We start from the raw sequence: 17,205 nt of genomic DNA, 5'->3' as shown, positions 1-17,205 counted from the left end.
GCTGATTTGATATACTTATATATTGCAAAATGATTACCACCTTAGGTTAGTTAACTTCTCTGTCACATCACCTAATTATCATTTCTTTTCTGTGGTGAGAATATTTAAGATCTACTCTCTTGACAAAATTTAAGTATGCAAGTATTTCAAGTATAACACAATATTATTAACTATGACCATCAAGCTGTACGTTGTATCCCCAGAACTTATTTGTCATATAACTGGGAATTTGTACCCTCTGATCAACATCTCTCATTCTCCCACCCCCAGCCTCTGGCAACTGCCATTCTACTCTGTTTCTATGAGTTTACCTTTTTTAGATTCCACATATAAATGATATTTTCATCTTTCTCCAAGACCTACATTTTATTTTTTTAAATTAAATTAAATTAAATTAAATTAAATTAAATTAATTTTTTAATTTACATCCAGGTTAGTTAGCATATAGCGCAACGATTTCAGGAGTACATTCCTTAATGCCCCTTACCCATTTAGCCCATCCCCCACTCCCACAACTCCTCCAGCAACCCTCTGTTTGTTCTTCCTATTTAAGAGTCTCTTATGTTTTGTCTCCCTGTTTTTATATTATTTTTGCTTCCCTTCCCCGTGTTCATCTGTTCAGTGTCATAAAGTCCTCATATGAGTGAAGTCATATGGTAGATGTCTTTCTCCGAGTGACCAACTTTGCTTAGCATAATACCCTCTAGTTCCATCGACATAGTTGCAAATGGCAAGATTTCATTCTTGTGTATTTATGTGTGTGTGTGTATGTGTGTGTGTGTGTGTATATATTCTGCTCACACCCGTTTTTAAGACTCGCTGGCCTTAAGGTATCTAATAAATATTGCCTTCCTGTGTGTGTAATCGCTACAAGTTCGTTAAATCAGCCATTAGAAGAACAAAAAGAGTATTTATCTCTCCATACCCAGACTTCTGTTACCCAGAACTTTAGCCTTGAATTTCTGTCTTCTCCAGCTCTTCTGCTCTAGTTCTAGAGAATTTTACCATGTTGTGGAAAGAGTATAGGCTTTGGAGTCATTTAGGCCACAAAATACTTATTATGAGCACCTATTATGCACCAGTCACCATTCCAGGGTCCTAAGTAGGGCAGTCACAGAGACATAGGTTCAAATCTCAGCTCTGCCATTTCCTAGCTGGATGATCTTGGGCCATTCAGACACTTGTGAGGGGGGCGGCATTTTCAAAAATGGGAATAACGTTGCTTCCATGCTGGAAGCAGGGGTTGGTGGGATCAATTGGAATAATGAATACAAAGTAGGCATCTGACCATGTTTCGAATATCTAGCAGTGCTTGATAAATGGTACCATTTACCATAACCTGGGAACTCTGGTTCCTGCAGGAGAAGGGCAGAGTTTGCTGTCTTATGCTCCTAATCTCTGTCCGAGAAAGAATGTGGCTGACGGGGGAGAAGAGTAGTCAGAGAGAGCACTTAAATCACAGACGCAACCCTTGTGTGCACATATCATATCACTTTTTCCCTCTTCTACTTGGATGGAGGCTAGTGCTGGTGAATGAGGCAGAGTTCCAGACTACCTGACCACAAATAAATACATCTGGTGAATGAACAAGGGGACCAGGAACTGGGTGGGATTTCCTCTCAAGGGTATCTATCCATTAGTGATCAAATACCAGTGCCCGCCAATGTGTTCAGCGAGAACAGACATTCAGAAGATTCAGTCATGAGCCTGCTTTATACTCTTTGGGTGGGATGGGAGTGGGGGTGGGGGAAGTACAAAGATAGAAAAGATAAACATCTTGCTGAGATTGTTTACAACCTTTTATTTCACAAAGAGGTGCCAGACTCAGTGGATTCATGCTCTTTTTTCTCCTGCTTTTTCTCCTGCTTCTCCGCCTTCTTCCTCTGTTGCCTCACCAACATCATCATGCTTATCTTCAGCAGCAGCAGTGAGAGGAACACCATTACCTTTCACTGAGAACTTGTTCTGGAATAAGCATTGGGCTAAATAAGTCCTTCACATAAGTTTGAGAAGCCTGTGTCTCCCTTGCCAATTAGGCAGTTTTGTAGAAGGTTTTGAGGTGGAAATAAAAATTTAGGAATTGAGATCTGTATCTATTTTCTAGGGCTGCCATAACAAAGTAGCACTGACTGAGTGGCTTAAGGTCTCAGAGTTCTGGAGGTTAAAAGTCTGGGATCAAGGTGTTTGGCAGGGCTGTTTCCTTCAGAGGGTCATGAGGAAGGATGTGTCCCAAGATTCTTTCCTCTGGAGGCGTGCTGGCCATCTCTGGTGTTCCTCAGCTTGTAGAAGCATTACCCCAATCTCTGCCATTGCCTTTATATGGCCTTCTCCCTGTATGTCTGTCATGTGTCCAAATTTCCCTTTTTTTAAAAAAAAATTTTTTTTCAACGTTTATTTATTTTTGGGAGAGAGACAGAGCATGAACGGGGGAGGGGCAGAGAGAGAGGGAGACACAGAATCGGAAACAGGCTCCAGGCTCTGAGCCATCAGCCCAGAGCCTGACGCGGGGCTCGAACTCACGGACTGCGAGATCGTGACCTGGCTGAAGTCGGACGCTTAACCGACTGCGCCACCCAGGCGCCCCAAATTTCCCTTTTTATAAGGACACAGTCATATTGGATTAGGAGCTAATCTGTGACTGTATTTTAACCTTATTACCTTTGTAAAGACTGTACTTTTGGCCTGGGTGGCTCAGTTGGTTAAGCATCCAACTTCAGCTCAGATCATGATCTCACGGTTTGTGAGTTCAAGCCCCAAATCGGGCTCTGCGCTGACAGCTCAGAGCCTGGAGTCTGCTTTGGATTCTGTGTCTCCCTCTCTCTCTCTCTCTCTCTGCCCCTCTACCAGTTGTGCACGCTCTCGCTCTCTCTCTCAAAAAAAAAAAAAAAAAAAAAAACATGGTCACATTCTAAGGTAGTGGGGGTTAGGACTCCAACATGTCTTTTTTGGCGGGGGGGGGGGGGCACAGTTCACCTTACAACGTGGTCACAGAAATAAATGAAGTTATTAGGAAGAACATGTAGAAGGAGGAGAGGACTGAGAAAAGAAGAGAACTTGCAAAGGTAGTGTTTAATGCCTGAGAGGCATTGCGAATAAAATGAGGCCACTGGCTTTGGCAGTTATGAGGGTGAGGGCAGATAGTTGATCTCGGGCATGGCCTGTGGCACGAGTTTGTTGGGGACCCTTTCCTCATTCCAGGGCCCAGCCCTACAGGGGCTTGATAAATATTTCGTTTGCAACTGAATGAAGGCAAAAGAACCCCTTGCAGTAACAAATAATTAATTTTCATTCTAGAAGGTGTCAAGAGAATTTAATCATTTTGGTTTGTTTTTCATGTTGAAAACGTTCAGATGATGTTCAGATCAAAGAACACAACAAACATCCAAAAAAGATCCTAAGTGTTCTTTGTTTTAGTACACACTCCAGAGAAAATGTTCACAGTCACGGAGAGAACACGAACCAGTACTGGAAAGAAATTTTTGATACTTTGGTTCCCTGAATCCAGAATGTGTATTTTTATCAAAAACAACTTTGGGATCCACGCAATCCCTTTATTGGTTTAGGAAAAACTTCAGAGGTCAAGAGCCGTTTGTGGATTCTTGGGATAAACGGTGGCAAAAAAATTCCCCCTAACAGAATGGGTTTTATCTTGAATTAATAATTCAAAAGATGTAACGCGTCTCTAAACAGTCTATGAATAGCTCGGTCCTGTACAAACTGAAACTTAAGTATGAGTGAATCATTATGCTTTGTAACATATGGCAGCAGAACTCTAGGAAAAAATGCCAAGTGAAACAAATGCCTAGCATCTTCAAGCGGTTATTAGCCAAATGACCCAAACATTAATTAGAAAAAAAGTAGTGAGCTTCCCCCGATTCTGTTCTTTGTCTGAAAGCTCGCATGTAGCAACAGCCACATGACAGGCAGAACAGTTTCTTCACCCAGGATTGCTGTAATTCCTGCACTGTCGGTCTCATGCTTTATAACATAGCCTACGGCAGCTTTAATTACCCGCAAATGCGCCACCTGTTGCCTCTTTAGTGCTTAATCATGAAATGTATTCTGCATGGGTTACTCTGCAAGGAGATTCAAATACTATACGGAGTTGCAGAATCAGAGTCCACAGAAGAATAAAGCTCAGCTTTCAGATGAAGCAATGTGGCTAGGGTCAACCTGGTCCCTGAAGGGTAAGGGATCCAGTCTAAAAAGTACGGATTGGGCAAAGAGGAGACGGGTGTGAGCAGAAAGGCGACTTGGGGTCAGTCTCAAAGGCCCCATAGGGAAGAGGAAATATGACTCTCCATGGAAGATTATGGTTCTCTGAAGAACTGAGAGACCCTGGACCCCGACTGAAGGAAAGGCTTTGTGCTTTGGTGGCCGGAAGCTTTTGTGCAGCACTGTGAATCCTCCTTCAGTGCAACTGTGGTCTGGGCTCTGTGAGGCTGCAGCTGTGCATCCTGAAAAGCGTTACAGAGAAGAAGAGGAAGGAACTGAAGACAGAAAGAAGGCTGGGGTGAGGCCACGTAGGTCAACTCTGGCCATTCATGGTGACTCCAGATAGGAGAGGACTTCAAAGACAGTAACAGGTGACAATTGTTCACATCATCACAGGCAGTCATGACTTGCCATTAGCGAGAATGACATTTTGAGTCATCTCTCTCTCTCAAGGAGGAGTTATTTTGGGGTCCAAAATGCTTCCTGACCCTTCAGCTCTGCGCTTATGTGTGGAGCTGACTTCTGTACAGAAGAACTTAAGGGATGCCCGAAGAGACCCAGATATTATCAGTGAAAAATATCACTAAAAGTCCTTTCCTTTGGGTTAAAACCTGAGGAATCTGTGAAAATTGGCTCAGATGCTTTCTCTGAACCTAAAAATGAGGTGAGGGCCCAGTTGAAAGAGGAGAGTGCATGGGAGACTCTTAAATACAGAGAACTGAGGGTTGCTGGAAGCATGTTGGGTGGGAGGTGGGCTAAATGCATGATGAGCATTAAGGAGGGCACTTGTTGGGATGAGCACTGGGTGTTATAGGCAAGTGATGAATCACTAAATTCTACTCCTGAAATCATTATTTCACTATATGTTAACTAACTTGGATTTAAATAAAATTTAAAAATTAGAAAAAAAAAGAGAGGAGTGAAAGGGAAGCAGAGAATACTAGGCCTTTCCCAGGGTATATAAGCTTCCACTGTTCAAGATTGGCATTGCATTCTGGATGGGAGGAGCAAGCAGATCTGGGAGAGATTCTGAAAGACATGTGGGAAGAAAAAGGAAGGCATTAGTTGTTTATTGCTGCATAACAACAGTACCACAAACGTAGTGGCTTAATATAGGACACATTTATTATCTAATTTCTGTGTCCTCTGTCTCAGTATCTCTCACAAAACTGCAATCAAAGTGTTGGCAAGAGCTGAAGTCTCATCTGAAAGCCTGCCTGGGGAAGGATACACTTCCAAACTCATGTGGTTGTCAGAATACAGTGCTTTGAGGGCTATAGGACTGAAGGCTTCAGTTCTAATCCAGAAGCCATCTTCAGTTTTGTCCCATGTGGGCCTCTTCAATATGGCCGCTTGCTTCATCAAAGCATCAAAGCCACAAAGGTCATAGAGAGAGTCTACTAGTAAGATGGAAGTCATAGTCTTACACCTTAATCGTGGTAGTGACATTCCATCACCATTTCCATAGTCTATTGATTAGGAACAAGGCATAGGTCCCATCAACACTTAAGGAGAAGGCATTATAAAAGGGCAGAAAGCCAAAAGTTGGGGATCAGTGGGGGAGGCTACCACAGGGAAGAAAGAGGCGTGGCAGACATCTGTCCCCCCCCCCCCCCCCCCCCCCGCCTTTCTATCTATTTGTCTTTCCTCTGGTAATTATATCTAGATTTTCCCTTGAGGGAAAGCTCTTTCCATCATTTCTAAAGTAATTCTGGCACTCTCAGCTCTAGAGGTGGACACATTCAAGTGTGGTCAATCAGAATGTCACATGCTGAGTGATAGTGACTGGCTGAGACTTGGAAATATGATCCAACAAGAGTCAATGAAAAACAACAAAACTTTCTTGGGAATCCTGGAAAGATATGCCCTATTTTTCAGAATGATTTAAAGCTAGAGAGGACCTAGGGCCTGGAGTTGCTATTCCATCTGCTATGACATAAAGCCCAAGACTGAAGGTAACATAGCAGAAGGAGAACAAGAGATGAGTCCTGACATTATTGCTGAATGCGCCTTGAGTCAGCTGTGCCTTAAGTGAGTTATTTCTAGTGTGCTAAATCCAGTTTGGGTCAAGTTTTCTGTGATTTGTAACTGAAAAGGTCCTGACTGACACAGAGGAAGAAACTAACATTCATTTGACACATTTTAGGGTCATTAACATTCCATAGCTTATTTGAAGGGAACTTTTGAATCCTCCACAGTTTTATTTGGAGTTGGCAAATTATTTTACCTATAGTGATAAATACTTCACCTAAAATATGTAGCCCATAGTGAATTGTCTTAATGTGAGGTATATAAGATTAGAGATAAAGGAGGTGGTATCACTTTACTTTCATCTTTGTCTCTGTGGTATTTTTAGCAGCCTAGAGAATCATAAGAGTTCCGAGATGCTTATATATCCTGCATAGGAATTTGTAGTGTCTTCTAGAGCAGATTTATGGCTAATATACCTTATTAAAAAAATCAAAGTATGTTATAGCACAATGTCTTTAGTGACATGCACTGTGGCCTTTGTAGATCTAAAATTCTCTTACTCCCTTCTCTATCCTTACTCCAGAAATGAAGGGATATGTGTTAACATTTCATTTTACCTCAACTTGCACCAGAGTTTTTGGTTGGCTTTGCCTGGACTCTAGGTTAGTTTGGGCATTGAATTTGTGACTAGGCTGTGTGGGGTGTGGGGCCACACACCAACTGGTGGGGTGTTAGAGCCATTAGTAAGAGACAAACACACCTATAGTTTGATAAGCCACCGATATCCCACTAATGTTCAGGTTGCTGTTATTTTTATGGTGCAGTTAATTGGTACCTAAAATCCAGTCTCTGAATACAGTTCACTTTTTTTCAGAGACAAGATGGGGATAATGGTTATACTGTACCCATTAAAGGAACTGCAATACAGTTTCAAATATTAATGTCAGTTTTATTTAATAAGCATTTACTGAGTACCTGTGCTGAGCACATAACAAAATGTTGGTAAATAATTAATTTTTCAATGATGGTGCAAATATCATAGCACAAGTTTCTGTGGGTAAGCCTGACATTAGTTTATCAATGGCATGCTGAAGAATGTTTGATTATTGGATATAGTGTGATATAGAAACTATATAAATGACAGAAACACAATTCATGTAACATACAAAGGACAAAGGTAGAGGGGCTATTTTCTATATAAGTTCATTCATCAACAAAGATTTATTTTGCTCTTATTACACCTTACATGTAGGGCTATTGCATACAGATGGGTGGTTTGTGCCCTGCACGAAGACATCTAGCCAACGGGGTAAGTGGGAACTGAAACCAACATTCCTTCTATTTGTCAGTCCTTTAAGCTGGTGTGGAAGTCGATCTACTATGGATGAGGGGAGGGAGCAGGAGTTCTGATTTGTGAATAGGTCAGCTGTCCCTCTGTTAAGGTAAGTAGGGTGGAAGGAGTGAGCATGGTAGAAACGTGTGGCTATAAAGATTAATCCACGTATGGTTCCTGACCTTTAGGAGTTTAATTCAAGTGTGGGGTTAGATATGCAAACTGAAGATCATGATACAATGTAATAAAGGCTAATAATGATGTTGGCACATATGGCCATGGCCTTGGAACTGTAAGTTTAGGAATGTGATCCACAAACGAAGAAAGGTCACCCTGAGTGGGGGAAATAGCAAGTGCAGAAATTAGTGGAGGGAAAGCACTTGGTCTATTCTAGGAATGGTAAATAGTTGTTGCTTGAACTTGCAATGTGTGAAAGAGGGGGTACTGTAGTAGGGCAGGCTAGACTAGGACTAGATTAGGAAGGGGCTTCTAGGACAAGATTGAACATGGAGTTTGAACATCACCCATTAGTCATGGGGCACCATCATAGATTTCAAAGCTGGGGAGCCATGTGAATGAGGATGGGTTGGAAAGAGGGGAGACAGAGTTCTGTCACACCATCTAGGTAAGAGATGGCCAAAGTGAATCTCAGCATTGACACTGGGGATGGAAGAATGGGACATCCATGTGAGACGGTTTTGGAGATATAAGCTGATGCTTGAGCAACGTAGGGGTTTAGGGTGCTCACCCCCTGCACAGCTGAAAATCTGTATAAATTTTGACTCCCCTAAAACTTAACTACTAATAGCCTCCTATTGACAAGAAACCTTACTGATAACATAAATACTTGATTAGCATATTTTGTATGTTGTATGTATTATATACTGTATTCTTGCAATAAAACTAAAAAAAGTTATTAAGAAAATCATGAGGAAGAGAAAATACATTTATAGTACTGTATTTTGGGGAAAAAATGCGTGTATAAGTGGACCCGCACAGTTCAAACCCATGTTGTTTGAGGGCCAACTGTAGTCTGCACGTTCTAGTCTACTTCTAGATGGTGGCAAAGGGCCGGACTGGGGGTGAGATTAATAGTGATGATTTTTGTATAGCAGTGTCAAAAATGTACTACTACAACTCAAATTTCAAAAAAAAAAAATCACAGCTTTTTTAATTGTCTATAATCAGTTGTTCATTTTTGATAGCTCTCAGCCAATGGTAAGGGAGAAAAAAATACATGTGAAAGAAACACCTTAGTACCAACTAAAGAAATTCCACTCTTCCATACATCCTGTCAGGCTAACTCTACCTCTTCTGGTTAGACGCAGACTTTCAGGGTCTTTCCTCTGTACCCTGCTCTCTAACCTCTTGTTTTATGAGTCTACAGATTGTCCTTGACTTACAGTGGGGTTACGCCCTGATAAATGCATTTTAAGTAGAAAACATGAAAAGTTGAAAGTACATTTAACACACCTAACCTACCAAACATCACAGCTCAGCTTAGCCAAACTGACACATGCTCAGAACACTTACATTAGCCTACAGTTGGGCCTAATCATCTAACACAGCCTATTTTATAATAAACTGGTGAATATCCCGTGTAATTTACTGAATATTGCACTGAAAGTGAAAAACAGAAGGGTTGTGTAAGTGTACCGGTTATTCATCCTCGTGGTCCCATAGCTGACTGGGAGCTACAGTTCGCTGCCCCACCTAGCAGCAGGAGAGAGGATTGTCCCACATGTCACAAGCCTTGGGAAAAGATCAAAATTTGAAGTACAGTTTCTCCTGAATGAATATCACTCTCGCATCATTGTAAAGCCAAAACACGGTAAGCCACACCATCGTAAGTTGAAACCCTTCTGTAGAGGAAAGCCGATCTGTTCTCATGGTGATGGGAGAGGCCTTACTGGGTCTGGGCTGGTCCCCGTTGTGAGGGCCCTAGCTGGGCTGCACTGGTCCTGGGGCCTGGGTGCTTTGTACTGGTGTTCCTGCAGTGTACCCAGTCATGTTTGGCGACTGGGTCACCAGCTGCTTGCATTCACTATTTCAGCTATATCCTTCCAATTCCAAGTCCTCACACTTTTGTGGCCTCTTTGTCCAGATCCCAAGGCTCTGCCTGGACGCTGTTTTTTTCAGAACCTCTCTGGTCCCCTCTGGGACTAGCAGGAACTTCCGAGGCCCCTGGAGCAGCTCTTGGGAAACCAGAGACCTTTTTAGGCTCATCTGCCTGGTCACCTCCCTCAGTTTTTTCTAACCTGTGGCTCAGGTGCTGGATTATGTGGATTTCTGTGTGAGGCTGGTAGTCTCATAAAGGGAAGCTAAGCCAGGGTTTTGTCTGCTCTGGGTCCTTCAGAACCTATCTGGAGCTTCTATTACACTCTTGCTTCCTGTCTACTCCCTGGTTTTGGTAACAGAGTTGGGGCTGTGTATAGAAACTCTATCATCTCAACACTTACCCCTTGCCCCAGCTCCTCCTTCCCATGCTGTCTCCCTGGTTAGCAAGGAAAGGAACTTGATCATTGAGGAGTATTCCAAGAGGTGTTTGGGTGGGTAGGCTGATGATAGTGGCGGGGCAAAGGTGTGGGGAGATAAAGGGACAATTTGTTCATTATAGACAGGGTGAATTTGAGGTGTCTGTGTTGTTCTAAGGCATCCTGCATTTGGCAGTTGGAAATAGGGTTTGGAGACAAGAATGGTTGTGGCCAATGCGGGGGTCCTTTGTAAGAAAAAGGAGCCCCAGAAAGAAGGATATATTGTATTTACTTATTCACTCAATCATTCAAAAAACAGGAATTGAATGCCTGCTACATGTCAGGGCCTGTTCCTTAGGCTCCAGATAAAGCAGTTAAACAACAAAAATCCTTGCCCTCACAGAGCTTACATTCTTCTGTGAACCCAATAATGCCAGGGTTATTACTTTGCAAGTCATAGGCTCGATATCATTCTAACAAAAGAGAATGTATTTCTCAGATGAGAAGAGACCATATTATCATCAGAAAAAAAATTATTTCACAATGAAAAATAAAAACAGTAGCTGTGGTCAGTGTTGCTGGTTAAGAGTGGTTAAAAGGGAAGGAGTGGAGGGGCGCCTGGGTGGCTCAGTCGGTTAAGTGTCCCACTTCGACTTCAGGTGATGATTTCCCAGTTCATGAGTTCGAGCCCCGATCCTCTGTCCCCCTTTCTCTCTGCCCCTCTCCCCTCCCCCTCTTCCTTCCTCCTCCCTTCCCCACCATCACTTGTGCTCTCTCTCTCTCTCAAAAATAAACAAACATTAAAAACAATAGGAATAGATGAAGTTAAGGAAGGCAGAAGAAAGAGAGGGAGGGTAGGAGAGGCTTGAGGATGAGGAGCCTGGAAGGACCCTGGCAAGGAGTGGTTGGATAGGCAGGAGGAGGGAATGAAGCCTGAGCCCATCACACATACAAATCCCAGAGACCTTGAGGCCTCTTGGGAAGCTCACAGAAACTCCCTTCAACAGTCATACTTAAAGTCCATTTTGCCTTTTTGCCTTTCAAATAAAGAGAAGTATATTAGGCAAGCTGAAACGTAAGCTCAATTATCAATGAGGTAGGTTTTCAAAGGGAACAGCAATAAAGGACAAAAGCTAGAGCTGGAGTCTGGCAAGAAGGAAGGTCACCTGAAGAGCAGAACAGGAGACTCCGGCCCCTACTGGCTTTGGGTCAGGAGGAAGAAGGATGCCAACGCGATTGCCAAGAAAGAAGATAGAAAACAACTCCGGAAGATCAAGACAGCGCATGCATGCCGGGGCAGCAGCTGTGGGGTGAGTCGTGGGAAGGCAAACTTATGAGGGGCGTTAATCAAGGTAAAAGCAAAAGGAGAGCGAGGTGCTTCAGGGCAGAGTGTGTGGGAAGGACAGCATGAGGGAAATCATTAGGAGAGATGCCCACGCCTCCCTTGCACAGCAGGCTCTTTTGTCAGAGTGTCTGCTTGCAGCTCCTGGGGTGGGGCGGTGGGGTCTAAATGCCCAGATCATCAGTGCCAAGGGCAGTCCTAGAAGAGCCCACTCCTCCCCCACTGTGCCATGGAAGAGGGAGGCCAGGGCCTGGGGGCTTTGGCATGTTTTCTTCTCTGCACTGGGTGGGGCATGGGCAGTGCTTGCACTTCACCAGTCCATGGGGAGCAGCCAGACCTGGAAGGGTCATTTATCAGAGGAAAGGGAGTCTCTTCTCCAGGTGAGGCTGGCATGGCTACCCAAATGTAAATGTGCCGCACACCTTTGCCGTCAGTAAGTGTCTGAGACTCACTCCCATCCAGACTTTGCTGGCTTGACCGTGAGCCAGCCAGGACCCAAGCCCAGAGCCCAGACCTTCTGGTTCCTGGACCAGTGCCCTGGCAAAAGCCAGCACACAACCTGAGAACAATTTCTGTGCCTTTGTGTTTTCATCTCTGAAAGGAGGATAGTAAAAATAGCTCTCACACAGGGAATTATGACTGCATTTTAAAACAGGGGCAAAAAAAAAAAATTGAAAAACGAGCATCCTGTCCCTAGGCAATTGTACCCTATTTTGAAGATTATGACCTAATCAAAATTACCCGGCATTCTGCTCTGCAAACTCTCGACAACCACACAGGATGTTTTTGAATGCAGTAATAAAAATTATCTACAGGGGAAAAACCCTACTGAATCTTCAATGTTACTCTCAGGGAGGAAAAAAAAAAAAAACACAACTTCCTCCAAATCATTTTCAGATTATACCAAGGAATTCCCTACAGTGTGTTTTTGTGGAGGTTGTTAGAAAATTTTTACCATATACCCAGGTCAGAGCCAATCCCCCAAAAGCAGTAGCAAAGACAGAAGTTGGCTTTTAAAGATTTTTTGAGAAAGAAAATACGGGTGAATATATGGGAGAGGTATTTTAACTATTAATCACTAAAAAAAATGAGACTTTTTCTGTTTCATTTTCATTTGAGAACTGGGATGTAAAAACTCAAAATATTCAGAGACTTAGCAGCACTGATCATTCTTGGTTCTAGGATAATTTATATTATGGCTACTTGTTTATACTTTAGAAAATGCTGTCATTGTAGAAAAAAGGCAGTTAAGAGTAGAAAGATGGTTAGCAGGGACTGGGTAGATGGGGGAATTGGGGAGATTTTAAGGGTATAAATTTACAACCAGTACATAGTCCTGGAGATATAAGGCACAGCATGTGATTATAGACAATAATATTATATTGCCAAGAGACTAGATCTCAAATGTTCCTACCACAAAAATGAAATGATAATTATATGGCATGATAGAAATATTCACTAACACTACAGTGGTGGTCATGTTACAATAGAGAAATGTATCAAATCAACACACTGTATACCTTAAATTTACACAATATTATGTCAATCATATCTGAATAAAAAAGCCAATTGTAAAATGAAATTGTACTGAACTATAATGTTTTGGAAGACTATACATCAGAGCAATAAACATTGCCTATGTGTAGTTATAGATACATACCAATTAGTGATAACCTTCATATTTCAAATGCATTTCAAAAACTAAAATTTATTTCAATGAGTGTGAGACTTAACATTTTTATTTCCTTTGTAGGTTATTTTTTCCATAAATACAGTTCTGATCTTAAATAATTGTTTACAAGAATTCAGATTTCCTTGATCTGGGTAACTCTTTTTTCCAAATTATGGACTAATTAATTTTAAAAATTCAGTAGAGGCACCTGGGTGGCTCAGTTGGTTGAGCATCTGACTTCGGCTCAGGTCATGATCTCACAGTTCATCAGTTCAAGCCCCGCATTGGGCTCTCTGCTATCATCACGGAGCCTGCTTTGGATCCTGTCTCCCTCTCTGCCCCCTCCCCCCTCACGTGCTTTATCTCTCAAAAATAAACATAAAAAAAATAAAAAAAATTCAATAGAAAGTAGTTTCCTTTTTATTTGTTATATGCAAGGCATGTATTTTTGCCCTTAACATCATTAGACTCTTTTTTTTTAAAGATCATTAGATTCTTTAAAAGGACAAATTAGGAATAATTTTTTTCTTTTCTCTTGAGGACAAGAACCATAGTGGCAGCTCTGTGGATAGGAGGGGATTCTCAGGAAAACTTTTCTTTTTTCTGGCTTGAGTATATACTTGCTCCTTCTGACCAGGCCACCTCTACCTGATATGTGACTGGGGTCCTGTGTGAGGTGACTGCGGTCCACCTTACCTGGCCTCCCTACCTAGGACAAGATGTCAAGTGCTAAGATGATAGGAAAAATATAGGATAAAATAGGCAGAGAGAGAAAGGATTAGGACCTGAGGTCCCTGGGTGGGGAAAGACATATTTTGGAATAATGCTGGGAAGGTCTGACGATAGGAAACCCTCTCGAGTGTAAGGTCCCTCTTAAGAATATAACAGATACCACCTACTCCCCCTCAGGTTTCCCTCAGGAATTTGACAAAAGACCTAACTAAAAGTAAGTAGTAGACCATACAACCTCTGATCCACAAAGAATGGTATGGTCACATACCACCCCTCATACAATGGAAGTGAGCCAGTGAGGAATGGACAACCCAGCACCTAGAGCTATCCAGCTAATAAGGGTAGAACCTGAGAAGAAACAAGGAGGGAGGGCAAGGAAGGGGGGGCGGCCAGAACCTTATAAAACAAGGACCCTTGCCTATAGCTGCCGGCATTCACTCTCGAATGTCCCTTCTCTCTAAAGAGAGCTTTCCTACTATTCCTCCTTTCTGATCTTATACTCTAATAAACTTTTGCTTGCCGCTCATTTCGTGTCCACCTCTTCATTCTTCAAAGCGGCGAGACAAAGAACTCCAAGTACTGAGGTAAAACATCCTGTAACTCTAACCTCAGCTGTTGCTCTGTGTGCCGTTCATGGCATCAAGGATAGACTAAGATACACTGGGGTAAAAAAAAAAAAATCTTAGTGGGTTTTACCAACAAAGGTTTACTTCTTGTTCATCTCCATCATGGGTTCTGCTCTGTGGGGCTCTACTTCAGGTCTCCTCGTTTGGGATATATACTGAAGCAACAATGCCATCCTGAGCAATCACGGGTCTCCCAAGCAGAATTAAAGACGGGTCTGAAGGCTTCACATTGGCCATTAAAGTGTCTGGCTGGGCAGTGACAGGTGTCACTTCTGCTCACTACCCGATGACTGAAACGAGTCTCATGGTCTCAGGGAAGTAAGATCCCATCATGTGCCAGGAAGGTGGGAAGCCAGAAATACTTGGTGAACGGCATGAATGATTATTATAGCTATTCACACAGTGTGCACATCGTTTTTCTCTTTCTCAGGAAGAAGTTGACTTTGATTACCTAGCTATCTCTCCTCCATGATACCCATTAAGTTAGGCAAACCTGACCCTATTTTCTTGTTCCCGGAATGGACTTTTGCCAATCAAAACAATCTTAACCTGGTTGTAAATGGTTCAGGAAGGGAGATAAGACATAATTCAGGCCAATGAGAGGTTATGAGAGGTTTGCAGGGGCTTTGGGGAAGGTTTCTTCTCATTCTTCAAGGACAGCTTCTAAGACTCACTCCTTCACTTTCCCTGGATGTGAGGAGGAAAGCATGTAAGCCCAAATGCTACTTGCAGCCATTGGGTAACCCACCATGGTTGTCATTTGAGCTGAGAGTTGGACAAAAGCTCAGTCCTTGATGAAATAAATGGCCAGGGCAGGGTGGGGGGGGGGAGGGTGGTCAGTCAAACCTGAAGCTTCTCCTACCTTTGGACTTCCAGTTATCCTTGCCAAAAAATGCCCTTATTGTTTAAGCCACCTTGAGTTGAAGTTTCTGGTACTCGCTGCCGAAGCACCCAAAGTGATCTATCTGCTTATCTATGTTTCCCACCATGTCCTGCCTGCTGATTTGTAGTCCCTGACTCCAGCTTGGCCTCCTTATTCTCACTCGACTAGCTGCTTCTCCCTCTTGTCACAATTCACCTGAATATAGAATATAGATTTGCCTCTAACTCCCAATATCATATGAATTCCTCCCTTTGCTTACTGACTTCATGACCTTCCCACGTGGCCTGCTGATCTTTTACTCTCTATCTCCAATGGCTTGGAGTATTCCTGGCCTTCCTTGATGAGCAGCCCCCACACCAATACTAAGAAGGGGGCCAGCTTCTCCAAGACATTTTTGCTCCTTTAAAGCATGTGAGTTGTTTTATTAAATTATATCTTACCTCTACACTGGTTGAAACTACAGCAGCCCATGTGGTCAAATGCTATAAAATACAAAAGGTCAGTGGAATTGTCCCTCCACTCTGTCAGGGGCACATAGTATCACAGAGCTGTGTGCTTTGTGATTTAATAATGGGCTTGAGTCCTAAATTGGGGCCGCACTATTGAAGCCTCGGCAAGTGGATTTAAAGCTGTCATTGAAACATGCCATCACATCCCATACATGAACTGAAGGGTGACAGTAGGCCCAGTTCCGCAGCACTTGTCACAGCAAAAAGCAGAAAGCTCAGCACCAATGTGGGCAGGGGTGTGCTTTTTAGATCCAGATTTTAATGGGCATGCTTTAGGTGAATTCTAATAGGCATGAAGTTAACATCTTTTGCATGTCTCCCAGCCTGGCTCATTTACTACCATAAATATAAGTAGCGACGCCACGTTGACTTACCTCAAATAGTTTAGAAGTCAGGGACAAAGCAACGCTGCAAGCAATCTAAGAAACAGGAATATTTTAGGAGCTGTGTGGGGGTGGGAGGCATGGTGTTACTGATGTGAGTAGACACGCAGGATCTGAATTGGCCCTTTTCTGAATTATTAATACTTTCTAAAACCATACTAAGGAAGACCTGGACCTTTTAAATTTACTGCCCTTGTATTGAACAGGGATGAGTCCAGAGAGATTTCTGGCAGGTTCTAGGAAAATATTCTGAGACTGACAGTTGCTTTGGGGAATAAAGAGACAGCATGTATCTGCTTACCACCCCCGTCCCCCCGCCCCCCCCCCCCCCACTGCAACTCCTATTCCTTTTCTTTAACTCATTTTATCAAGTCATGCAAAGCTTTCACGAATACAATTGAGGCTTACAAACTGTTAGAAGAATTGCTGTCTTAATGAACATCATTTAAGGAAGAGAGGAAGAAAGCAAGCAGGGGAGGGTTGGGGAGAGAGAACAGAAGGCTGTTATCTAGCTGGTTTGGCTCCCTCTCATCCAGAAGGCTGACTTTCCGGCAGGGGGAAGGAGGCGGGTCAAATTATGGTAATTAGGATCTTATGTGACAGCTCATGATTTGCATTTCCTTCATTTCATTGGTTCCCTTCATGTTTCCTGGAAGACTAAATAATACGCTTCTATGTTTGTACCAAAGGATTATTCTTGGGCTTCAGAAGAGGAATGGCCATCAGAGAGCATGTCTGGCCTGGTTTTCCAGAATGGTTTTCAGGGGAATGAAGGCAGGTGGCTTTGTAGAATCAGGTGATCAGTCTCTAATGGACATTAAAGACTTTAGAAAAGGATCATAAGATTTTAGGAATTTCCCCGTGGCTCTATTATCCAGGTGCTGACTACCTAGTTTGATTGTGCAGTGGACTATCAAAGTTATTTATTTTTCCCTTCTCTGTTCTGCTGAATATATTTTGCCTTCCGAGAAACTCAAATTGTAGGAAAAGCCCACAGGAATTTAGGTATAGCTATTTTCTCATCAAATGGAAGTCACAGTAATTTCTCCTATCAGTCCAGCAAAT

At 42.7% G+C, this 17,205-nt stretch overlaps 1 protein-coding gene and 1 long non-coding RNA gene across 4 annotated transcripts in view; both read right to left on the bottom strand.

Moving 5' to 3' along the window:
- The window catches only part of LHFPL3 (LHFPL tetraspan subfamily member 3), a 575,393-nt gene that overhangs the window by 94,051 nt on the left and 464,137 nt on the right, over nt 1–17,205 (bottom strand). The gene's annotated exons all lie outside the window — the stretch shown is intronic.
- LOC147583299 (uncharacterized) overlaps nt 1,782–17,205 on the bottom strand; it is a 43,750-nt gene continuing 28,326 nt past the window's right edge. Inside the window, exon 2 of the long non-coding RNA XR_015248072.1 lies at nt 1,782–2,360. This is a non-coding gene — a long non-coding RNA (uncharacterized LOC147583299). The remainder of the gene's footprint in view (nt 2,361–17,205) is intronic.

This window comes from Puma concolor, chromosome A2 (assembly GCF_028749965.1).
Source record: "Puma concolor isolate L17-30 chromosome A2, mPumCon1.1.hap2, whole genome shotgun sequence".
In the NCBI taxonomy this organism is placed as follows: domain Eukaryota; kingdom Metazoa; phylum Chordata; class Mammalia; order Carnivora; family Felidae; genus Puma; species Puma concolor.
The sequence above is the reverse complement of the archived record's forward strand: the minus strand, read 5'-3'. Positions and strand labels throughout refer to the sequence as shown.